Source organism: Macrobrachium rosenbergii, chromosome 51 (genome assembly GCF_040412425.1).
Source record: "Macrobrachium rosenbergii isolate ZJJX-2024 chromosome 51, ASM4041242v1, whole genome shotgun sequence".
In the NCBI taxonomy this organism is placed as follows: Eukaryota; Metazoa; Arthropoda; class Malacostraca; order Decapoda; family Palaemonidae; genus Macrobrachium; species Macrobrachium rosenbergii.
Genome location: NC_089791.1, coordinates 31,163,451 through 31,189,884, shown reverse-complemented (window position 1 = coordinate 31,189,884; position 26,434 = coordinate 31,163,451). Strand labels below are relative to the sequence as shown.

Here is a 26,434-nt window from a genome sequence, read left to right as displayed (position 1 = left end):
TGCTGCGTCTTGGCGTTTCCTATAATTTTGCATTTTAATGATATCGCAAATAACCTGCATATCTACTTACTCGTGTCGTAGGTAAAGGTGAATTTTTACCGTAGTTTACCATAAAATATACATCAGTTTTCATAATATTCATTCAGTTGAATTAAAGAAAATGTAATATTTTAATGGTAGACTATTCTAAATCAATTCTGCCGTTTGTTGCCATCTTAATTTTTTGTTGGATTTCTTCACCAGCTACAGACTCATGTATGATTATATTGGAATGTTAAATACTATAGTTGATCAAATCTATGTTATGCATGAGGTAAGAGGAGGCACCTCTGGAACTGGACCTCTGAAAACTGAAAAACTCTAAGCTTATTAAAGTTTCTTTTGCTGAATGATTATGTTGTACTAGGTCATTTTCTATGTGTAAACCTAGATTACATGTCTTTTGCTTTCGTCATATTTCCGTTCGACAGAGGTAACTCGGAAAACAGTGAAAACGGAAGAAAACGAGTTGTTCTGTCAGATCCATAAATCAAAATCAATCGAATCAGATCCAGCCAAAAAAAACGAGAATCCTCTTTGGTTGGAAAATAAAGAAGATAGCAACAGTTACCGGGAATAGGTGATACGGTGTACAGTGTTTGCCTTTTCTCTGTTTTATATATCGTAAACCGGCAATTGCAGGCAAAGGAAGCATAAAAAAGGCAGTTAAGTCCATTAAGTTGTGATGCAAACAAAACGTAAGTTTCATTGTAGTCTTAGTATGATAGTAAGTTACTCTACATTTGCATTAAGCCTAGGCAGATAGTGGCTGGCTTAGGCTAGAAATTTGACAGTTTTTCGCCTAGGTGAAATTTGTTATTATTAGTGTCTCACAGAGCTAGCCTGAAGGATTTGTTTTCAGATAATGGGTAAAAAGTAAAGCAAAGCTAAAGAAGTTGGGTAGCTAGACTGCAAAGTACAGCAGCACTTGCAGGCTGGGCTACAGAACGCCGGTCAATCCAGTTGCCATCTTGGGTCCATGGCGTCTTGTCCTTAAAATCTCTGTTAGCCTGTCGTTGTGATAAGCAGCATGAAGGGAGGAGGTAATGAATAGTAACCTGTAGCGAAAGTGAGACTTGGCTGCTCCAAGATCATGGGTAAAGTTGCAGTTGGCAAAGGAGCCCTCAAAAGCACTGTGACTTCATACAGTCGTTTAGTAAAGTTGTTTCCGCTATTCTGTAATCATATCTGGGAAGACGGGGCGAGGGATGGTACTAGGAAGATATAAGGGAAGGAATGGTACATTTTTCATTTGAAGGGAGTGATTATGAGAGAAGCAAGTTAGTTTTATTAAGGGACTGTTTGGAGAGATTGGGCAAATATGATTAAAACGTCAGTTGATCATTCTATATCACCTAAAATCAAGTTGTTTAGATCAAATTTCGTGTGACTTTCTGGGGTTTATTGACATTAATACTTTAAGTAGTCCTTTAACTTTGTTCATTTTTAATAGATCAAGCCATCTGTCATTCAGATAATGCCACAAGAGTTATAGGCCAATATTGGTTTGTCTTGCTATTTAAATGTCACTGAATCACTAATGGCAAGATCATAATGGTTCCTTGGGTGTATTTTTAATTTATTCTATTTTTTTGTGATTACGCTAAGAGAAGTATATCTGGTTGAGGTCATGAATTTTTCGTCATGTTACATCTTATATTTTAATTATGTCGATATTGGGAGGTTAAAATAACAGTGAAAAGGAGTGTTTTTGTGAAACAAGTCCGTAGGTGCTCTGGAGACGGCGTGGCCACTTGGGCAAATCAGCAAATATATCTCCTCTTCCTTCAGGGAGGTTGACAAAAACCGCAGAAGGAAAGAGATCGACCAATCAATAAGTCGTCACTATGATGCGTAGACATTAACAAAACAGCTCAGAAATGCAGCTGTAACCATTGAATTTAGACTTATCTTGTCACAGCTCCTGTTGTTGGTTTCTGCGTCCAGATTTTTCTAAATAAAATGTATCACTGTTTATACATGATACTTTTGGCCATAAGCCAAAATGAATTTAAAACATGTTGAAATACTGTAGATTTGTTCTGTCTGAGGCTGCAAGCCAGTGTTCAATAATGTTTCCTGTTTAATTGCATTACAACCAAAGGAAAAAACAAAGAGGAATTACAGCCAACCCATTTCCCTTTCAGCGCTGAATGGTCTCATAGGTCCCAGCGCTTGGCCTCTGGCCTAAATTCTGTATTACAATTCCAGTTCCTACTGCTGTTGAGACTAGTAAACTTTTTTTCATTGATAATTTCTTGCTGCTTTTTTTCCTTGTTTATTTTGAGATTATAAAGATTACACGGGAAATGTGACAATACCTACCCGAAAACGATAGGCCTAGCTCAGCAGAAAATCTGTTTTAGGTTTTATGTTACCGCCACCGAAGGGGCTGTGTGGAACCAGCACTTTCACAAACTCCAAGAATCATGCGGCATACTCCATATTGATTGGCAAATCCACAATATCATTTCACTCGGAAGATAAGAGGGAGTTGTTAAAAAGCTTGGTGTAGTCTCCAGTTCTGCTACTACCAAGTGGAAGGTTATTGCAAAGCCTTGGATTAACAATTTTGAAGGCTCTGAAACCAACATTCAAGTGCATCTTGGACCAGATAACTTGAGACGATCTATTGATTCATAGGAATGTTGTAGTAGACTTTTAACATATTTGCTTAACTGTTTCTTTGGTCAGTAGATGTCGGTAGTCGACTCCCTCGAAAAACGGTGCAGGTAATAACTGCTTTCAAAATAATTTACATACGTTATATATTGGTATATTTAACTTATGCTATATATTTAATAATGATTAAAAGTCACTATATACCATTGTTATTTTCCAGCTAGTTGAAGAGCGTCGTAAATGTATTATATGCCTGAGAATTCACAAAATGGCAACTCAAAGAACGGTAGGTGTCTGACGGACGTCTTATGGTTTATGAACTTTTTTGAGTGACAGGGTCGGATCGTCGTCATGGCTACTTAACCTATCCAGGTAAGGTTTTTATTTGTTTTGTTTATATAATTGTAATTGTTTTCGTCTAATTCTGGAGGAACTGCATATTTTGTGGTGTATATTTTCGCACTGGTGTAGGGTTTCAAGTCTGCAAACGAGTCTGCTTTTAGACCTATTCATTCTTGGAATCTTGGCCCGCCGTTGCAAACGTCATAATTTTTATTACGAAAACTATTCCAACCAGTAATTTCACTATGGTTCGCTAAAAGATGGTATCTGGGTTCACGTAGCCTTCCAAGATTTGAATCGTTACCACTTTAGAAGCAGACAATTGCAAAAGGCTTTCGAGATAAGCTTAAATTCTTCTTAAAGGTACCCAAGAATGAGTTTTAATCAGCAGGTTTATTTAGGAGGTATCTTTCTTTTGTGGCAGGGAAACGTGTTGATTTGATTAATTTTCCTTGGGCCCCCAAAACGTTTTGTTTGGTGGCCTGTTAATTATAACCCACACTAGCATAAACGTTCAAGATGTTTTGAAGTGCTGAGTAGGGATGCAATTTGTAAAGTTCTGAGTAGGGATGCAACTTCCAGGGACAGCGGCGGTGATGCGATGTACGAGAACTGAAAAAATAAGGCATGTGAATAGAGCATATCTAACCTATTATTGATATTATAATGGTAATCCAGGAGATTACATCCTAACTTGCCCTAACTGAATGGACAGCAACATACCTGATGACCTCACACCCCACCCTCTTAGAGTGCCAGTTAACCAATTTTAATCTAAATGGCTATGGCTGCCGTTCCCTGTCCAGTAAGGTTATTTTTTTTTTATTAAATGGCAGCTACGCTATTGACTTAAGCAGAGCCTCTGACCTGTGTAGCTCTTCAATTTCTGCCAAGTCTGAAGCAAAATAACAGCCTACCTTTCCCATAGTGCTTTTTCAAACCGTTGCCATTAAATAGCTTATCTCGGAGAGCCCGCAATGCTAGTATATCTGTACAAGGTTTCAGTGAACCAGTAGAGCATGTGAGAACTACCTTACCATACAACTTGTTGTGGAATATATTAAACAAGGGACCAGGTCTGAAAGCAGCAGATCCCACTAAAGCAAGTGTTAGGTTAGGTAGCATCATAAAATTCCAAACAACATAGGAAGTGCCTCTTGCATAGCTATTTACTGGTGATGAGCTTTCCTTTCAAGAGAGCAAAATTAGTTTTGATGCTCTTAGTATTGGACCGGATTATTTTCCTATAGACATTCTATTGCGGTTGAAGGCTAAAGGCATGCCATTACTTGAATTATCATTGGGTATATGGAACTGGGAGGTCTAATGTTTAGGAAACAAAATCAGAACACACCTGAGAACAAGTTATCCACGCAAATATAGTTGCAGGTATTATTTTGCTTATATATTTAGTTTTGTTCTTGTTTTATGAACGAGCAGCTTTTACTGGCTTTCAGTGTTAAACAGTAAAACAAAAAACCTGACCAGGAATGGTTATTATCCCCAGAGGATGATGCTGTAGGTTTAAAGAATGTGAATGTCATGCAGGCTTCTGGAGTATAACTTCGTGATAGGTTTTATTGTTGGTTGTCACGTTTGTGATTCAGATGTAGTCTCCCATATTCATGGTCCTGTTCGTGCTGGTGTTGTGACCTGATGGTTAACAAGGGTACTTACTGCTCGTGTGTCTGAGGACTGTCATGACCTTCTGTGCACCTTGCTAGCCTGCTGCAGTTGACGGTTGTTATGGTATTTCGCTGCCTGCTTCTGTCCAAGGCAGATGTACTGGTTTTGCCATAGTTACAGGTTACCTTGTTTTTCCTGCAGTTGTAGGTTGTTGGGGATTTATTGCAGTTATCTTTGACTTGTAGAGGATGTATGTTGTGATATATTTTAGGCTTTTTTCAGTTGTAGTCTGTAGTTGTCATGTTTTTGCTGCAGTGGTAGGCTGTTGCTATCACTGGCTTGCTGCAGTTATAGGTTCCTCAAGGTTATCGTCAGTGGGTGATTTGGCTAATGTCAGTCGTTGGGGTGTGACATCTTGCAGCGTTTGCCTGTGATTTATATCTTATTTATAATTATTTCCTACCATAAACTTAAATTTCAGTCCCCTGATATGAAAACTGTGGCAGTCGTTTTGAGAAATCAAAGCTAGTTGCACTGTGATAGAGCACTAGGTCGGTGGCTAGTGGGATAGGTGGAAAGTAATCAAGACGTGTTTGAGTGACATTCTCACAGTGCATACCCCGCATTCCGATCTCTGTTACGAGAAGCTGTATGTATGAAGTAGAAAAAATCACCAACTGAAACTGATTTTCTTCATGACAATTCTGTTCTCGTGGCATCAACATAGTCTGGTCTTAAGATGTTTTTAAATTTGATATACTCTCAAAGTCTGGGGATGTTGATGGGGCTTTATCAGTAGTTATGTCAGGAAAATCAGTTACTGTAAAACCTAATATTTAAATTTCTTTTCCAGGCATCAGAGCATTGGGGATAGTCAGCCGGGACAGTTACAACCTGTGCATGGTGTCGTACTGTATTTCAACAACACTTAACTCCTATTGTAAAGGTGTCAAAGAAACGAGCAGGTAAAGGTTATCGCTGGTTTATTACAGATCCAGGCGGCTTATATTGCGGCCGACTGGCGCCGAGCGTGAGACAATGGAATTGACTGTGACCTGAGGTCGAAACAATAAACAATAATATGCAGTGAACGAGTACAAATTACAATACAAAATATACAGAGCTACAATATAGATACAGTCTTGATGCCTGTGAATGAAGAAACATGTGATACACAATGTGTGACATTCGTATAAATACCATAAAGTAAAAATGATTAAAATGCGTGACCTGGCACGTTTTAGGCGTGACTAATTTAGCTTGAAGAAAAAACGGGAAGTCACCAAAGAAAACAAGCTCAGCGGAGACTTAATTAATGGCGCCGCCGAAACACTATCCTGGCGCCGAATTGGTGACTTTAAATACTCCCCAAGACGAGGGACGCGTCTGATTAATCCCCTGTACCTGGTGGGACGCTGAAGGTGCCGCGGCTCCTTGAGGATAACTGAGGCCTCCCGCCTGTGAGGCTGCTGTTTGGGCGGTCCCTTCCTGGGGCGGCCGCCCTGCGGTGGTGAGGGCGTGCTGGAGTGCGTTTGGGCGGAAGGGTGCTCGCGTCGCTGCCGGGACTCTCCGACAGGAAGGCGGGTTTAGCGGTCTATGGAAACCCAGTCGTTCTTGCCTGAAGTGCCAGCGGAACGCCTTGCTGTTCCGCTCCAGCACGCCGAAGGGTCCCCTGTAGGGCTTAGTTAGTGGTGGACGGACGGCGTCGACTCTGACGAAGACGTGGGTGGCGGATGACAGCTGTGGCGGCACGAAGGTGGTTGCTCTGTCTATGTATGGCGCCTGCAGGCGAACTTGCCGGCCACGTCGCGGGCCTCTGCAGAGATGGGGGAGTGGCGATCATCCGTCACGAGCTCTCCCGGCACCACGAGGGTTCCCCAGGTTTGTTCAGCTGCGGATGGGGTGCCATCGGCTCTGGGGCGGTCCTCAACCCGAGGAGGACCCACGGCAGCTGATGTTTCCAGTCCTCGGCGGTGCAGCCGGGCCATGAGGATGACTTTAAGGACCTGTGGAAACGTTCAACCAGGCCGTTGGCCGCTGGGTTGTGCGGCTGTGGTGGTGTGGTGCGTGGTTCCCAGCAGTTGAGCCAGGCAGACCACAGCTCGGAGAGGAAAGCGGGGCCCCTGTCGGTTGTGATGTGGTCCGGGACGCCAACGGCTAACCCAGCTGGAGAGCAGGGGCCTCGGCGCGCGCGCTGGCGGTGGGCTTCTTGCATGGGCGTGGCTTCGGGCCACCTCGTCAGAACGGTCTACCACCGTGAGGAGGTATCTGGATCCGCCTGATGGGGAAGGGGCCCACGGCGCCGATGTGGATGTGTCGGCGGGCGCCCTGGTTGTGGGAACCGCCTACCCCCGACTGCGTGTGACGACCCACTTTACTGGTCTGGCACTGCAGGCACTGCTTGCCCAGGCTGTGGCGTCCTTTGCACCCGTGCAGACGAACTTTTTGAAAGCAGTTTGGCGTGGTCCTGCGGAGGGGTGTGAGCCGTGGATGATGTCGAATACCTGGCGGCGGCGTGAGGCTGGAACCAAGGGCGGGGCTGGCCTGTGCTGATGTCACAGAGCAGGCTGGGGCCTCCGGGGCGAGGGTCACGTCCCGCCACTTGAGGGATGTGATGGCGGTCGCGGTATGCTGGGGTTTCTGGGTCAGCGGCCTGTTCTCTGGCAAGGTCCTGGTAATCTACACAAGCTGCACTGCGTTCAACTCGACTCTGGAGGGGCGTCTGCTACGGGATTTTTCTTGCCGGGGAGGTACCTGACGGAACAGGTAAATTGGCTATGGCTGAGAGGTGGGCGCTGCTGTCTGGAAGACCATCGTCCCCTGCTTCGTGGCGTGAACCAGTGGCTGGTGGTCTGTGAAGATTGTGAAGGGCGTCCCTCCAGGAGGAACTTGAAGTGCCGAATCTGCGGTACATCGCGCAGAGTTCCCTGTCGAAGGTGCTGTATCGGGACTCTGCGGGACTGAACTTCTTGCTGAAGAAGGCGATGGGCTGGGGCGCTTGATGATTTGCTCCAGAACAGCACCGCAGGCAAACGTTACTGGCGTCTGTCGTCAGCTGGAGGAGCCTTGGGATCCTGGTGTGCCAAGGCGGTTGCCTTGTGAGGGCGGCCTTCAGGGAAAAGGCCTGCTGCTGGCTGGGTCCCCAAGACAGGGACCGGTTGACTCTAGGACTTCCGTCAGGGGGCCGTGGTGTCTTGCGATCCCGGGATGAAGCGCCTGTAGAAGTTGACCATCCCAAGGAACTCTGGACGGCCTTGATGGAGGTGGGTGTCGGGGAACTTATTTCTACGGCTGCCACCTTCGATGTAAGAGGGGCGGACGCCTGTCGGAGATACCTCGTGACCCAGGAACTCTGCTTTCTGGACGCCGAATGTACACTTGTCAAAAACGGACGACGGGCCGTTTTCTTGGAGGCTGGAGGACTGCTGATGTGCCTCTGGTGTTCGCTGTGAGACCTGGAAAATATGAGAATGTCGTCGATGTAGCAGACGCAGAATTTTAGGTCCCCAGGATGCTGTCCATGAGCCGCTGGAAGGTGGCCCCGGCGTTCCTCAGCCCGGGAAGGTGGAGAAGGCGAACACATAGGACCCGGAAGGGCGTGATGATGGCTGTCTTTGGTATGTCCTCTGGCGCAACAGGTACCTGAAAATAAGATTTAAGAAGGTCCAATTTAGTGAATATTTTGGCCCGTGAAAAGGAGGCCGTGGAGGTCTTGCATATTGGGCAGAGGGTAGTGGTGGGCTCCGTTGCAATGTTGAGCCACCTGTAGTCGCCGCGGGGTCTCCAGGAGCCGTCCGGTTTCTGCACCATGTGGAGGGGGAGGCCCATGGACTGGAGGCTTTCCTGCAGATGCCCATCCGTTCCATCTCCGCGAATGCTTTTTCGCCTCTGAGGCGCGAGGGAGGAAGCCTGCGAACTTCGCGTGTCGGGGCCCTTTAGTCACTATATGGTGGTATATGCAGTGCTTGGCTGGGGCCCCGGGACTTGGCGGCTCGGGCTTAAACACCTCGGGGAACTCCGACAGAAGGTGTGCATACTGGTGGGGGGCGACGGCGCTGATGGTGGGTCTGGGTCCCGGCCGTTAACGGGAGAGATCCAGGAGTCGGGATCGAGGAGCGCTTTGCGCCGCCGACTAGCAGGCCGAAGTCGCCAGAAAATCGGCTCCAGGAGGGGTTCCTACGTCGCGACGATGAAGTCCCAGGAGTAACTCTGGCCAAGGATGGAGATCGACAGGAGCCTGGTGCCGTAGGGAGAGATGGGGTTCGGTTGGCGGCCGCCAGAAGGCGGCGGGTCTGGTGTCTGGTTGCGGGTCCTCTCTGGATGCTGGGAAGACCGACTTGAAGGCTCCTGTGTCGACCAGCATCATCCTGCCGGAGACGGTGTCGCTGACGTAAAACCTACTGTTTTTGAGGCCCTGGGTTCTTCGGCTGCCATGGCGGCCTGTCCCCACTGCTGGTCACGCCACCCGTTTTTGAACGGTTGAACGAGCAGGGCGGCAGGCGGTTTCAGGCGTCCTTCCCGACCACTTGTGAGAGCGACAGAAGCCGGGGACCACCGTCTGCTGTGGTTCGGTGGACGTCTGTTGGCGATGGCGTTGACGGGCTGCTCTACGTCCTCTTCAGGCTGGACGGGCTGACCGGCTGAGTGGCCGGTTTTAGCCGTTGTGAAGCCTTGACGGAGTCTGTGAGGTGTTGTGCCGCCTCTGAGGGTCCTCGACAGGCATGGTGTAGGGTGACGATCTGGTTGTGCGTGCTCCGGGAGGAGTTGGCGAAGGAAAATTTACACGTGTTTATCTCCTGCCGCTTGTTTGTGCCACCCAAGACTGGTGTTGACAGGAGATCTACGACCATGCCCCAAGCGTCTCTTGGATTGAGGTCGTGGCGTGGATTGGCATAAGGTCGATAACACGGGCGGCCTGCTCAAGATGGGCAGGAGCAAGCTTCGAGGAGGAACTTTTTTGTGGTGCTGTATGTGAGGGTGAGTGTTTGGTGAGATGAATTTGTTGTACACGCCCTCCGAAGGGCGTTGAGCACTGTGTCGGGCCTGTAGGATTTCGTCCGTGAGGTCCGCGATTCTGAAGTGGCTCTCCACCCTGCGCAGCCACCTCGATGGGTTCCCCTGCGTGCGGCGGCAGCTTTAAGGTGAAGGGGGCCCGCGATTGTGTGCCCGGCCGTGCCGTGTGTTCGGCGCTGGTGTGGAGTTGCGGGAGGGCCTCGATGCGGGGCGGCTGCGGCTGGGGGAGGTAGGTAAACCTCGGAGTCCGCGAGGGTCGCGTTTAACTGCATGAAGGAGGGATATCGCGTCCATGCTCGCTCCTTTGACCCCTTACTGGAGTAGGATACTTTCAGCGTCAAAAGCACTTTCGCGTGCGCCGTGTCCGCTAGTGACGCTGATGGGGGTACGCCGACGAGAGTCAGCAGCTCAAACGCTGGTTACAGCGCCGTGTTTAGGCCGCTAAGAGCGTTTTGGAGAAACCCTGGAGCCAAGACTGAGTCGCCGTGTGAGTCCACTAATGGCTCGGGATACTCCGGGGTCACCACTGTAAGGTGTCAAAGAAACGAGCAGGTAAAGGTTACTGCTGGTTTATTACAGATCAGGCGGCTTATATTGCGGCCAACTGACGCCGGGCCGTGAGACAATGGAACACTGTGACCTGAGGTCGAAACAATAAACAATAATATACAGTGAACGAGTACAAATTACAATACAAAACATACAGAGACTACAATATAGATACAGTCTTGATGCCTGAATGAAGAAACATGTGATACACAATGTGTGACATTCGTATAAATACCATAAAGTAAAAATGATTAAAAATGCGTGACCTGGCACGTTTTAGGCGTGACTAATTGAGCTTGAAGAAACGGAAGTCACCAAAGAAAACAAGCTCAGCGGAGACTTAGTAATGGCGCCGCGAAACACTATCCTGGCGCCGAATTGGTGACTTTACACTTGAGCAGACCAAATTAAAGGAACTGGAAAATGTTTCCCTATACAATGGACTTGACAACCAAGGTAAATAATCGTCAATAGATTTCATAGGGGTTAATTTATGATAGACAAAACATTTTCCAAACTTATTTGCATTAGACTTTGCACAAACTGTGAAACATTGATAATTATTAGCTCTAGTACTGGTTCCATAGTATTCCGAAGACGTATGAGTAAAGTTATTCTTGATCTTGGAGTAGCTACATTTCAACAGTCTCTGATCAACACCAAAACTGGCAATAGCATTAACTTTACCAATCGAATGCAAGAAAACAAAGTTCCTGGCCAGTGGATTAAAGAAAACCATTTCACTGACAGACTTTACTGATACAAATAATGCTATCTTGAGGAATGCCTAATTATTAAGTGAAAATTACGCAAATAAAAACTACTTTAGTAAGCGTTAGAACTTCAAAAGACTTCTCTATCTGAAGAGAGATATTCGAATATTGTATAAACTTTTAAAGAGCTAGACCTTTTCTTTTAAGAGAACAGTATAAAACGGTTTATTTTTTTATAATACAGGTCCGTTTATAGAGATCCATTATTTTTTTTTGTATCTTCGAAAAATCTAGTGGAAATTAATTTATCAAAGGTATATATTGGACAGGTTTATAATTTTGTAAATTGCAGTGAGATTTTAACGATTGAATGACTTGTTCCACTGGACTGTAGCTATGACAAGTGTAAAATTCCCAACATTTATTCTGGGAGCTGCTGAATCGCCAGAAGTCTTTAAAGAAATTTTTCCTGTTAAGGATAATGGGACCATTTCCTTGTAAACTTGTAAAAGGCATATTATTCAGTAAAGCCAGAAAGAACAATTTTCTGTCAGAATTGTGTAAAGTGCTTCAGTCCAGTTATTAGATTGTGTTATATTTCATTAAAGTTTTGGAGAAATCAGCTGGTTAGATGTCACTTCCATAGATAAATTAACTATATAGCTCAATAATTTTAGTGTTTTAAATTAAAATCTGAGGACAGTGGCTGTTGAGATCCTCACAGTTGGAAAATAAGCCACTAATTGAGGTTATTGTGGTATATTTTGAATGTATTTATAACAGAATGTCTAATTGAATCTTGATAAAGCACATCAAAGATTGAGTGGTTCCGTTAATATTGCATCCTTCAATAGGTAAGACTTGAATATTTTGTGTAACTCTGGAATTATGTGGCATTTCTTCCAAGTTTTTTAAACTTAAATTTGAGGAGTGGCAAATGGGGTTGTTCCCGAGATAATCAAAATTGCTTATTGATTAGACTTTATATATTTTTTGTAAGTGTAGTGCTTTGTTATTGAGTTTATTAGGAATTAGAGTTGGTAAAGAATAGGAAATAAACTAGCCAACTTCTAGTTAGTGAAAATAACCCTATAGTGATCTCAGACTTAATGTTAGTCACAGAATTTTATCGATTTAGTATCAACATCATTGCTTAAAAGGGATGAATGTGCTTTTCTGAATGATAGCCACATATGTTCAACATCCTTGCTTAAAAAGGTTAATGAGCAGTTGCCAGAAACGTCACGAAATTGATTAAAAGATGAACAGCGATAGGTACTAAAGCAGAATAGGGAACTCTTACATCTTACCATACAGGGCTCAGTAATAAAGCCGGAATTGGCTCCTTCCAGGCTCTGGAGTGTCATTCTTACTGAAGGTGAAGTTCCATAACTCCACGACGTGACCTATCTTCAGAGATATGGCAAGCTTAGCATGGTGGCCTTCCCAGTATGCAAGATACCATGGCTGGAGGGGAGGCCAGTTCCATGTTGGTAACTGCTACCATTTATAATGGAGCAGAACATTTCTCAAGAGCACTGAAGAGAATTTTGTAGCCTCACACAAGGAACCATCACTGAAGAAGACACTTGAGGAAGAAAAATAGAGAATCTGGTCCTGTTCTTTAATTGCTCTTGAGCAGAAAAATCATTTACAGATGGAGGGATCAGTTCGTGGAGTTTGTAACTGAAAATTTCAGTGGACATCTGTTTGTCCAGAAAAGGAGATTCTATTTTCCTAATGCATTTTCTTGATGTTCCCTGTTTTCTCTAGTCATTGGTGAACCCCATGCTCGTTTTCTATGCCTGAGTTCAGGTTTTGGTATGACTTGAGTAAACAAAAGGTTATGGAAACAGCAAGACAGTTTTTTGCAAAAGAACCCAAGACTCTTGATATAACATTTTCTGTTCACTTGTCATATTATGTTTTAATGCAATTATCACTTAACAGATGACAGAATAATGATGGCATATTTCTGTTTTTCATACTGTCAGACATATTGGGTAATCAAAGAAGTAAATGGTATATTCATTGACATTTGTAGGGGATACCAAAACCTAATTAAACAGATTCTGTCTTTTTCGTCGTCACTTGTAGACCTTAAGATTTGGAAATGCATGTCCTTACATGAGCTGTTAGACTTTCTGTAAAACTGGCGATTTTTTCTCTAATTATTTCATGAGACTTATCATTATAAGCTATATGAGAAAGCCAGTTCCATTTTTCCATAATTCAATTTGTCAGTTATACCCCTCTAAATTTTAATTTATAGAATTAGATTAATTTAGCTGCAGTGGTAATTATAATAAATTTTATTATTGAGAATGTGGTCAATGAAAATTACAGTAAATTCATTTGGTTTGTGCAATGTCATCCAAGGGTTTGCTAAGATGAAACATCTTTTCATTACATTGTGAGGTTCTCATAACTTTTCCAAGAGAATCCCATGCCGATCACAGCATAGGCACCACAGGTCCTTGAGACCTGTGTCATTCCTTGTGCCAGAAATGGTTCTCTTAGCCAAAGCACCACGGTGACCAATTCAGGAAGTTCTTTTGTGTCTGATGAACTTCTTTCATTACACGGGAAGTTGTGTTGTTCAGTAATCAGGATAATATTTCTAAGGTGGGGAGTGTTTTATTATTTCTAAAAGAACTTGCTGAAGTAGGGTCGATCAGAGGTTATAGACAGAGTGGCTGGACTCTTCTCAAAAGTTCCCCATTCTCTCTCTCTCTCGTTGTTAGGGAACTTGGTGGTCTCTCTCTCTCTCTCTCTCTCTTCTCTCTGTCCCAATCGGTGTATGTCCTACTTGTCTCTCCTAACTAGGAATTAGAGTAGAGGGCTTGTGTGGACATAATAAAAGGCAAGATTTCAATACGAATGCAGGAATAATCATTGGTAAAGAACGACTTCCCAAGCAACGATGGGGAGGGGGAAGGGCAAGAGTGAGAGAAAGGGGGTGGGTGGGGATGGGGTATGGTTGAGTGTTTAATCGTTAACGTCTGGTTACTATTGTCTTCAATAAATCGGTTGAGAAAGTCTGCAGATACAATATTTCAAGGGCTCCATTCATGTTGAGTCTAATCCTATCTCCGTAGAGTGACTTCAGTTATATAGCATTTTAGTTTTCATTAGCATAGATTCTGCATTTGAGAGTGGTAACCATTTTTTATAGTTCTGATAAATGAGCATAGAGTAAAGTCTTATACATCAGTAAGATCAGCTGAGTGTCACGCGTACTGGAGATTATCATCATTGCAAGAAACCTTGATATGGTCTGGAGAGTTCAGTCTTTCACATCACGGGTCCTCTTGACCTGACTCGATCTCTCTTACATGGAGGGCTTATAATCTGTCAAGGGACGTTTCGTCCTGTGTGTGACGTCGTCTGGAGCCAGTGAAGTGGTCAGTTGAGGAATATAATCGTATCCCCCAAGAGGCCTACTGTGGTGTTCAAGAATGACTTGTGTGGCCAACGTCCAGTCTTAACAGGCACCCCATCCCCTCCCACTGGTTGTTGCTGATAACCAAATTAGTTGCTAAGCAACGAATATTTTGGATGCTCATAGCTTATATAAATATTTTGATTTGACTTTTAGATGGACATGCTCCCAAAATGGTTGAAAGTCAGTTTCCTTGATTTGACCTAAGATGTAAATGCCTTCCACAAAATGGTTGAAAGTCAGTTTCCACATTTGACCTAAGATGTAAATGCTCCAAAATGGTTGAAAGTCCGTTTACTTATTTTGCGTGAAGTCAACTCCTTATATGAGAGCAGGGAATCGTTTCATTTAGACCCATTGCCTGGTCGTATCTACTTATTAGTTGATGATTTTGTTTGTTTTACCTGACTGACAATTCATTTACTTTTGACAGTATGAAAACATTTTCGAAGATTGCCTGGCTCCGTGTCATCTGTTAAGTGGTTTTACGGTCAGTTTAGGGCATATAACAAGGGCAGGAAAATACTAACTGTTTTAGTTGCTGCCGCCTTAACCAGTCGTTATCGTCAGCCATGATGTACCTTGGCGTGTCATAGTGATGCAGAATTTATTCCCTCATGATATTTTTAATGAATTTATGGGTACTCTTAGTAGCTGCACTTAAATTTTTTAGTCTTTCAGTACCTATCCCAAATATTCAATCTGGCTTCTCAATGAAACGCGAGGGGTGCATCGTGACTCACTGAAAACACCAGGATAGGTTATGGCATTTTCTTACACCACTACCTGACAACTGTGCATAGAAAACGAGCAAGAGGCTCCTTATCCGTGATAAGGGAAAATGGAACATCAAATAGAAATGCATCAAAGAAAATGGCAATCCACACTTGAATAGCCATATGTCCACTGAAACGCTTGTTACAAATTCGTCATATCTGATCTCCACTTTGGTGAAATGGTTCCCTCTGCTGAGAACACCCTCACTCCCTCTACCTCCTTCAGTGATTAAAATATTTTCTCTCCTCAGAGCCAGAATTTCAATGTATAAATTACTAAAGACAAGTATAGAAACAAAAGTCTGTTACACGTAACAAAGATCTTTATTTTTTCCTCTAGTAACAGGTACCAAAACGCTTATTTCATTCCACTTATTAGTGTGTCCGGTGACAATATCAATGACGCTCCACTTTGTACCAGTAGTATTATTATGTAATAGTTCAGAAGAAATGCAGCAGGTGGTTCCAAATTTCCCGTCCATAAATGTCCAAGAATATTAACCTGCTGCCTTGGTCAGTGAATCTGAATTCTGCTGTACCAGTAGTATTATTATGTAATAGTTCAGAAGAAATGCAGCAGGTGGTTCCAAATTTCCCGTCCATAAATGTCCAAGAATATTAACCTGCTGCCTTGGTCAGTGAATCTGAATTCTGCTGAACTACAAAGAGAAGTATCATCCATTTTTTTCAGTCCGGTCGCAGCAACATAATCTGTCCACCAATAGGTCGGTTTTTCTCTTGCTGTACAGAACAGACACCGGAACCCACGGCTCTCCGGCATCGAATCTGAAAGTAGAAATGGTACAATATTAGAAAAATCTCAAATTTTTATTTAGGTTTATGAACTGAAACTTGTTTCAAATCAGTGATTGAACAGAATTACTGAATACGAGGCTTAACTTCCCTACAGCACATCACGTTAAATCATGCAAGGTATGAATTTGCCAAATAATTCAAGGAAATAAAATTTTGGTAATTTAGTCCTTAACGAGATAAAACTCTTAAAAGTTTTTAAAGCTTCAATGAAATGAAGTGAAATTTAATGCATTCAAATTTAGAGTATAAATAAAATTGCATCGAAATTGAAAGCCACAATAATATTCGAGAGCATCGATGAAATTTAGAGAATAGAAGTCGGTTACCTCAATGTAATCAACATTTAAAAATTATTCTTGAAAGGTGGACAATCTTTTGCAAATGATTCGTCTATTTTCCACAAACATCCAAATCTTATAACAAAATATTAAAATAGCCCTTTAAGAACTTCATCAACAACACTGTTTAAGTTTGACCTGAAAATACATTAACCCTTTACATATACTTTTTAACTGATTCTAACTCTCCATTGTATAGATTTACTTCGTCAGCTCCTTTTATATTTTTCTTGACCTCTTTAACCTGTTCTGTCCCTCCTAATTCTGTGTTACCGAGATTTCATGACCCACACAGCCTTATATTTTAAGCAGTATCTCCCTCACTCTGCCTTAAGTCTTCAAATCCTTCTAGAATTATATTACCTCAGCTATACATTATGAAAGTTTTTCATTTCATATGTCAGTTGACTTACACACCCTCATCAGTGTCTCACTTACAATTCGCTCACTTATCAATTTGTTTTTAAATTGCAACAATTAATATTTTAAAATTACCTTTTTTTCTTAATTATATAAGTTTCCTCGTGTCCTGAATAAGTGTACGTTACGTAGTAATCGCATTTTAAATCATCTAGCCTTAACTTAAAAATCGGGCTATTTCGTTCTATCACACTTTCAGAATGATCAGGTAACATCTGTGGCCGATTAGCCTGACATTTTGCTCAAAATTGAGTGCTGTCAAAACGATGGTATTAACCCAGTCCCAAAGCGAGTGGGCGGCTTTCCAATGCTGCCTTAATAATAATAATAATAATAATAATAATAATAATAATAATAATAATAAAATTAAGTGCTGTAAAGTTTAACATCTGCAAAACGATGGTATTAATCCAGTCCCAATACGAGTGGGCAGCTTTCCAATGCTACCTTAATAATAATAATAATAATAATAATATAATAATAATAATAATAATAATAATAATAATATAATAATAATAATATAATAATAATTATAATTATAATAATAAAGTATCACGACCTGAAAATCGAAATGAGGAGGATATGGAATATGCCAGTGGAAATTTTATCCTTGATCACAGGAACACTAGGCACGATCCCAAGATCCCTGAAAAGGAATCTGGAAAAACTAGATGCCGAAGTAGCTCCAGGACTCATGCAGAAGAGTGTGCTACTAGAAACACCGCACATAGAAAAGTGATGGACTCCTAAGGAGGCAGGATGCAACCCGGAACCCCCCGACACTATGAAAACCACCCAGTCGAGTAGGTTGACTGTGATAGACAAAAAATAAAATAATAATAATGTAATTATACTTAAACCATTCCTACACAAACGTTTGTGATATTTCACGAGATGAATTCAAGTATAAGTTTTTACTTTTAATGATTTTATATTTGTAAACAGTCAATACTAATTTTTAAGATATCGCATATCTTTGTATACAGTTTGTTTTCAAACCTCATATAGCAACGGAATACGCCCAGATTAACCTTAAAGTTAAGTATACCTTAGTTTAACCAGACCACTGAGCTGATTAACAGCTCTCCTGGGGCTGGCCCGAAGGATTAGACTTATTTTACGTGGCTAAGAACCAATTGGTTACCTAGTAACGGGAACTACAGCTTATTGTGGAATCCGAACCACATTATACCGAGAAATTAATTTCTATCACGAGAAATAAATTCCTCTAATTCTTCATTGGCCGGCCGGAGAATCGAACGCTGATGTCTAAAATTGAATACCTCCAATAATCACCCATCTCCATTCGTAAAATTACCTAATTGACAGGAAAAAACTTTTAACTACCTAATTTATAGAAAAAATCAAGCTTTTAACTACCTAATTAACACCAAAAAATCAAGCTTTTAACTACCTAATTAACAAAAAATCAAGCTTTTAACTACCTAATTAAAAAAAAATAAAGCTTTCAACTACCTAATTAACACAAAAAAATCAAGCTTTTAATCAATTTATGGAAAATATCAAGTTTTTAATTAACTAATTTATAGAAAAAAGCTTTTAAATACTCAATTTACAGAGAATATAGTTAACTACCCAATTTATAGAAAAAAAAAGCTTTTAACTACCTATTTTATATAAAGCAATGTTGAATGACCAAATCAAAAACAAATTTCCCATCACCTTACACCTACCACAACGCTTACAGCACGAGGTAAAATGTAGTATATTACCTAGCCACTTCTCCATCCGTACACTTTCTGTATTTCATCCCGGCAAATGTTCCCGTTGTTTTGAGTCATAACAACTGTTGTTTCTATTAACTGATTTCTTCTTTCTCCCTATTTCCTATGACAAACGTTACTTCTTTTTCAAGTGAACACCATAATATTCTTTGAAAGCTTGAATTTCGGGTCAGTGGCCCCTTCGGTGGGTTTGTTCCACATGAATAGGGTTCATCATCTGACTAATAATAATAATAATAATAATAATAATAATAATAATAATAATGAACACTATAATTATAATCGTTACTTCAAATATCTCTGGACAAACTTTCGATTTGTCAAAGTTTCTTAATTGACATTTAAAAAAAAAACAAAAAGCATTTTACGTAAATACTCAACCCTGACAACTATATAAATATGACGTCCGAGCCATTTCATATTCCTATGTGTCTCTCTTGGCCGTTTCCAAGTCAAAGAACGGCGGGAAATAATTTTTTAAAAATTCTGTCTCACTTAAACTGAACAACTTGAATGTGGCGCAGTAGCTGCTGTACTTTACTTTACCTACCCCCAAACTAAAACGGAAGTGACCGGGCCTAATGTTTGTGTCAGGAGTCTCCGCGGACGAAGTTTGACTTTAATATTTCGAGAATGGAACAGAATATGGAATTTTGGTCAAAGGCCAAGCACTGGGACCTATGAGGTCAATCAGCGCCGAAGAGGAAATGAAGAGTTGAAAGGTCTGAAAGGTGTGACAGGAGGAAAACTTCGAGAATTATGAATGGAGGTACAGTAATAGGAATGAAACGGGTTGCAGCTAGGGGCCGAAGGGACGCTGCAAAGAACCTTGAGTAATGCCTACAGTGCACCGTGTGCATGGCACTGGCCCCCTACGGGAAGAATATTTTGAGTGTCTTCGGTAATTAGTTAGTCTACAGGAGCTACTTTGCATCTTTTAATTATGAAAACTAAAGTGTACTCAACGGCCGGTTTATAGAGAAAAATGCCTTAAGATATAAAGCAAAGGGGTGGAAACGCGTTCCAATTTACAGAATTAGTTAGCTGCTTAACATTACCAGGAAAACACACAAATACGTTGGAGCAATCTGCTTCGGTAGAAAACGTGGGCATACACAGATGTACAAAATATTGAGAGAGAGAGAGAGAGAGAGAGAGAGAGAGAGAGAGAGAGAGAGAGAGAAGAGTTCCTAACGAGAGAGCGTGGGAATGACAAAGAGAGATGCGTGTTCCCTAATGAGAGAGAGAGAGAGAGAGAGAGAGAGAGAGAGAGAGAGAGATGCGTGTTTCCTAACGCAAGAGAAAGATGCGTGTTCTAATGAACGAGAGAGAGAGAATGTGTGTTCCCTATTCCCAACGAGAGAGAGAGAGAGTGAGTTCCCTAACGAGAGAGAGAGAGAGTTCCCTAACGTGAGAGAGAGAGTGAGTTCCCTAACGAGAGAGAGAGAGAGAGAGAGAGAGAGAGAGAGAGAGAGAGAGAGAGAGAGAGAGAGAGAGAGTCTGTGTCTATTTAAAAAAATGACTGTTTTAACGACAACTCACCATGAATTAATTGCCTAGCTATAGGATGAGATGCCAAGCAGGTGCACAACACCTGTTTCCATTACCGCGGTTGTCTTCATGCGCACATCTGCCCCATACCGATTAGCCGCAATGGTGTAGAACTCTCAATCCCGAGAGCAAGAGTGACTTTAAAGTTCACAATAATATATCAGTGGTAAAATGTGAGACTCGATAAAAATGTATAAAAAAGGCTTTCGAACCCTATCCTGGGTTCAACTTCAGTTCAAATAAGTAATTATAACATATAATGTGACGAGGTAAACTTCTGAAAAGATTGAAGGAGTGGTCAACCGCCCAACTAGGGAATTTCATCTATTTACATTTCTGGCAGCTATCCTACACTCTTGGGGGAACATAAGCATTTTCCCTACATTCACAAAACAGCGCAATAGTTAACTCATGCATTCAACAATAACCATAGACCTGACTGGAATGGTGGAAGTATTTTCAAAAGTAACAATGCAAACTTAAGACGATTAGTAGAAGGCGCCGCTACAAACGTGGAGGAATCTTTAACAGGAAACAAACCGTTTGTTATCGAGGACCCTATGGTTAATTATAACAGACTTACTTCCTCATTGGACGGGTCGATTCGTACTCGGCTAGCACTCTGCTAGGCCGGCGTTCGATTCTCCGGCCGGCCAAGGAATAATTAAGGGGATTTATTTCTGGTGATAGAAATTAATTTCTCGATATAATGTGGTTCGGATTCCACAATAAGCTGTCGGTCCCGTTGCTAGGTAACCAACTGGTTCTTAGCCACGTAAAATAAGTCTAATCCTTCGGGCCAGCCCCAGGAGAGCTGCTAATCAGCTCAGTGGTCTGGTTAAACTAAGGTATACTTAACTTTAAGGTTAATCTGGGCGTATTCCGTTGCTATATGAGGTTTGAAAATAAACTGTATACAAAAATATGCGATATCTTGAAAATTAGTATTGACTGTTTATAAATATAAAATCAGTAAAAAGTAAAAACTTATACCTGAATTCATCTCGTGACATATCACAAATATTTATGTAGGAATGGTTCAAGTATAAATTTACTGCTGGTGACAGAAATTCATTTCTCGTCATAATGTGGTTCGGATTCCACAAAAAGCTGTACAGTAGGTCCCGTTGCTAGGAGAGCTGTTGATCAGCTCAGTGGCCTGGTTAGACTAAGGTATACTTAACTTTTTGTTCTATTGATATGTGATTATATTACCACTTGTGTTAAGGAACTGTGGTTGATAACTTTAATAATAGAAGAGAATACTGAATTTAGTCCAATGACCAAGCGCTGGGACCTACAAAGTCATTCAGAGCTGAAAGGGAAACAGAGTAGAAAGGTTTGTAAAGTGCAGCAGGAGGAAAACCTCAAAGCAGTTGCACTATGAAACGCAATTGTTAGGAGACGGTGGATAGCAAGATGGAACAAGAGATTATGAATGGAAGTACAGTATTATTACTAATATTTTTATTATTTCAAAGGCTAGGGGGCAAACCGAGTCTTGGGGGACGGTGGGGGCCAATCAGAGTGTTGAGGAGGGCAAGTGGCACCCCCAAAAGATGGCCCTGACTGCCAAAAACAGCTGAGAAATCTGGAAAGGGTAATAAAATCACAGACTCGAGCAAACTGGAAAACAAACGCCGGCCTACAAACTTTCAAAGGGGGAGGGAGTAAAACACTGGCGGTACTTGGGCTCGTTATCCATACGCGTCGCCCACTCCGTGCAGGCGCGGACTAGCACTACTTAGGGTCCGAGGCTACTTCAGGTCAGTGGCCTTTTTGACAGACACGTACACATTTATCATATTTTGTTTTGGTACACGTTTCGATATGAACAGTAGTAGTTAGTGTCATGTTTCGGCAGGTTCTGCGTTTCATTTATACTGAAACGATTGATCTATTATGCTGTATCATACTGTATTAAAAAGAGAGGTCATTCCATTACAAAGTTGAGCAACAGAAAAACGATGAAAATATTAGATTGAACAATTCATATACTTGATTGTATAATTTACATATGAGACGCGTATTGCCGATGTCGTGGGTAAGTAGTTACAGAAAATCGATGGCATCACTTACATTTTATAAACTATGAAAATACTAATATTTACTATATATATTTCCATAAATTCAACATGAAAAAATACTATTATTTGATTGTTGCTATTGTATTTTCCTTAAATTATTTTATTGATTTATTTCTTAATCACCGCCTCATCGGGGGGACCCTCAGTACCCGGGGCCTGAGGCTGCAGCCTCATTAGCCTCAATGTAAATCCGGACCTGACTCCGCGGTGCTAGTACCAAACATGGCGGCAACTCCTTGGGACGCCGTGTTTAGCACCAGCCCGTCGGGGATCGAAGTATTATATACAACATTCCCACGTCAAGAACTGCGAACCCATGATCCCCATGTAAAGAACGGCCAACCCTTCCGGTCCGAACTCCAATTCCACATGAGGGCTAGTACTAAACACGGCGAAACAGTGATTCATCTACACTGTTTCGCCGTGTTTAGTACTAGCCCTGGAGGGGGTGTCAAATGTATTTCGCCTTGTTTAGTACTAGCCCCTGGGGGATCAAATGTCTGGTACCGAAGTGTTCATGTCTGGTACCGAAGTGTTCATGTCTAGAACGGGGAACCCGATTATTCCCATGTAAAGAATAACGAACCCAATAATCTTCTTGTAAAGAACAGCGAACCCTGCTGTGAGCGGGTTCGCTAAGAAACAATATCTCTGTGCGACCGTCTCCTTTACATTTACCATACGGTGTTTAGTACTAGCACCTCGGAGTCGGTGACCGTAGATAACGAGCCAAAGTAGCACCAAAACATCTTAAAGAAAAAGGAGAAATACAAGCCAAAACTTCCATCCAAAGGAAATTAACCACAAAACTTTAACTAGTCCAAGTTAAAAATCTTCCCAACCGGTATGTGCCACATAAGTAAACTGCATAGCCCGACAATTCAAGAAGGGTTATCAGCACGACTAGCATTTGCTAAAAGGATGACCTCAGTCAGGGATCTTATTCAGTGAAACAATCTGCAGGGTATCACTGCAAATGGCTGCGTTCGATGCGCACCTGATTCATATTAAGACTCATAAAACCTCTTGCTATGTTTCACTGCACATTTGCGTAGGAATGGTTCTGTGCAACCGAACCTTTGGCAATAGAAAACTCCGAGCTTTACCTTGTCGCGATTCTTGTGAATTCTCAGAGAAAAATGGATCATAATTCACTATGTAATACCTTACTATTTAGGCAGCTGGTTCGTCAAAAATACTTGAAATCTCTCTCTCAGTCTTCAACATTCTTCAAACATCGATTTCTCGGAAGTTATATTGCTTTTGTCTTGTTCCTTTGACTCTACACTCGGTGTACTACACATTTGGATGAAAGCTTCCACGCAATTTTTATGGTTGCGTTGCCAACATTACCGATCTCACGAGCAGCATCTGCTCTTACAAAGCTCTCCTCTGTAAATCTGCTGTCAGAAACTTGAGTCTAGTTCGTTCCAGAGCCTCGACTACGCTAGTTTTCTCTTGAGCATTCCGCTCATTATCCTCTGACTAAATACTTAATCAGGATATTCTTAGAATTCTTCTACATCTTGACGAAGAACCCAATGCGTCAGCAATTCACATCTGTCCTCCAGTCTTACCAATATGGTCTTATTTTTCGGCTCATCAGTCTTTACAGGTGTTAAATCAATCACCCAGATATGAGTCAGCCGCATTTGACCTTTCAAAGCTTCTCAGAACTTCCCAATCATCAACACACTTTTAAACCACTCATCGTAGGGTGGAATTCACAACCATACAATTACATCGGGATAGCCTTAACCATCAGGAAGTCGCGGCATAACTTCAAAAACAATCTGCAAGCACCGTTCATTGCGGCCTGGATACGGGAGCGAAACACTGACTAGGATGACCACTGGGCAATATCAGGAACTTCCAGAATGGTACCCCTGAACACTTTGCCCAGTTGACGCCAAAAGCAAATATTTGTTGATAAGTCAGCCAGAACATGGGACAAAGGTTGCTCCAACAGGTCGTCATCTAGCCCAGAAAATGATTTAAACGAAGGACCTCGGTACTAGAAGCGGCACTACAAACCAATTATAGCTAGCGGAATTGAGTTGCCAGAGACCAGCCCCGCTAGCTGTGGGAAATGTCGCAGATATTAAGGTATATATTAAGGCACTGGAGACCTGGGGCATTTTTCAGGCAAAAATAAGAAATCTAAGTATTGTTCAGTTTCTCACGATGATCTCCGGTAAATATGTCTCACATTTGTCTGTGGAAAATGTCTCACAATGATCTCGGGAAAATATTTCTCACAGTGATCTCGGGAAAATATTTCTCACAACGATCTCGGGAAAATATTTCTCACAATGATCTCGGGTAAATATGTCTCACAATGATCTCGGGAAAATATTTCTCACAATGATCTCGGGAAAATATTTCTCACAACGATCTCGGGAAAATATTTCTCACAATGATCTCGGGTAAATATTTCCCACAATGATCTCGGGTAAATATTTCCCACAATGATCTCGGGTAAATATTTCCCACAATGATCTCGGGTAAATATTTCCCACAATGATCTCGGGTAAATATTTCTCACAATGATCTCGGGAAAATATGTCTCACAATGATCTCGGGAAAATATGTCTCACAATGATCTCGGGTAAATGTCTCTCTCAATGATCTCAGGTAAATATGTCTCACATTATCTCCGGTAAACATTTCTCACAACTATCTCCGGTAAACATTTCTCATAATTACCTTCGGTAAATATTTCTCACAATTATCTTCGGTAAATATTTCTCACAATTGTCTTCGGTAAACATTTCTCACAATTATCTCAGGTAAATCTCAGACTATCTTGGTATCTTACGCAGTTATCTCGGGTAACTTTCTCACAATCATCTCCGTAAATTTTCCCACAATTGTCTAGTAAAACCTAAACTATCTCGGCAACTTTCCCACAATTGTCTCCAGCCAATGTCTTACAATCATCTCCAGTACGTTTCTCCAACAATCTCGGTAAATTTCGCAAACTCGGTAAATTTCTCACAATTATCTCCTGTAACTTCCAACAATCATCTTCGGTAATTCATCTTTAACACAAAACGCAGTAAATCACGAAAAACTACGGCCTCAGAAATTTCTAGACGTATAAAAATCAGTTATTTATGCCGGCTAGACCTTATTAAGTTGAAATAAATAAGTTTTTAGCTACAACCGGTCAGATCAAAATTTACATTTAAATTATATGGTCCATAGGTCTTTAAATAAAAAAAAATCAGTTTAATATTTATATTTCATTATCTTAAGAACCCTAAGTCCCTCAATTGTGAAATATTCGCACCATGCTACATTTGATTCCTCCTGCAATCTCTCTCTCTCTATATATAAAAATATATTTTCCTACAGTCAACGAAATATATAGCTTTGGTCTTATATTTATCAGTTGAACTTACTCTTCCCAACACATATGGAAAGTGTCTGTAACGATAACAGCCTTCTATATAGTCTCATCCACCCTGCCTACTCATAAAAAATGAGCAGACACTAGCTTCTCATTGCAAGGCTGTGCAATTAATATTGCTATAACAATTAGTAAATCAACCAACTAAAAAATCCAGCCGCGATTCACGCAGACGGTCTCCAAACTCCCGAATGACTTAGAGCTGGTTAAAAATATAAGTTGAAAGTAACCGAGGCACCTCTCTAATTTCATATCACACAAGGCCCTTCGTTCAGGCGCTTTCTAACCTCGAATATCAAGTAACTTCCGCCTCATATTTCTGGCACACACTGCCCCATACAACGGACAAACTCGTATATATAAAATAAAACTGTATGAGTTGTCGTAGGCCTATAGCATATTTACCTTTTATCGGTGGTACAAATTCGAACAGGCTCTTCCGCTTGGCCCACTCGGTTATAAAAGGAACCCCACGCCATTCTGCGACGCACATCGTAATTAATAATTACACATTAAAAACTATACCTCAGAATATCAGAAGAGTTTCGTCCTGATTCGCTGATAGTCGCCATGTTGAAATTGCATCACCACGGACCTTCTCGGAGCTGTCGTTTCAGGGAGTCTCAAACCAAGGCCCAAGGGCCCCAGAGGGAAGGGGAACGGAAGAGGAGTATTGGTTCTCATCAACGCCATCTATTGGCACAACCCGCCGAAATACTTAAGGATTTCTCAGCAGGCGGAAATCAATATATATATTACTGAATTTGTTCATTCGTCTTCCATACCTGACGGTTCAAGACCTCCTCTGCCCACCCCCCAACCCAATTTCCCTAGATCTAGAGGAAATTTAGGAGACTGGAGAAAACAGAAGAAGAAAGGAAGTCCCCAAGTCAGTCATTAAGAGACAGAAAGTATTCAGCTAGGAGCGCAGCTACTTAAATGA

General features: G+C 41.8%; 2 long non-coding RNA genes across 2 annotated transcripts; one reads left to right on the top strand and one right to left on the bottom strand.

Moving 5' to 3' along the window:
• Positions 1–15,441, top strand: LOC136833279 (uncharacterized). The gene is made up of 5 exons (XR_010851400.1): positions 1–737; positions 2,882–3,033; positions 5,483–5,575; positions 10,593–10,647; positions 12,222–15,441. It is a non-coding gene; the product is annotated as an uncharacterized lncRNA (long non-coding RNA).
• On the bottom strand, positions 15,428–26,259 carry LOC136833278 (uncharacterized). Its single transcript, XR_010851399.1, has 2 exons — positions 25,897–26,259; positions 15,428–15,908 (listed from the first exon to the last, which is right to left on the bottom strand). It is a non-coding gene; the product is annotated as an uncharacterized lncRNA (long non-coding RNA).
• Positions 26,260–26,434: the final 175 nt, after the last annotated feature.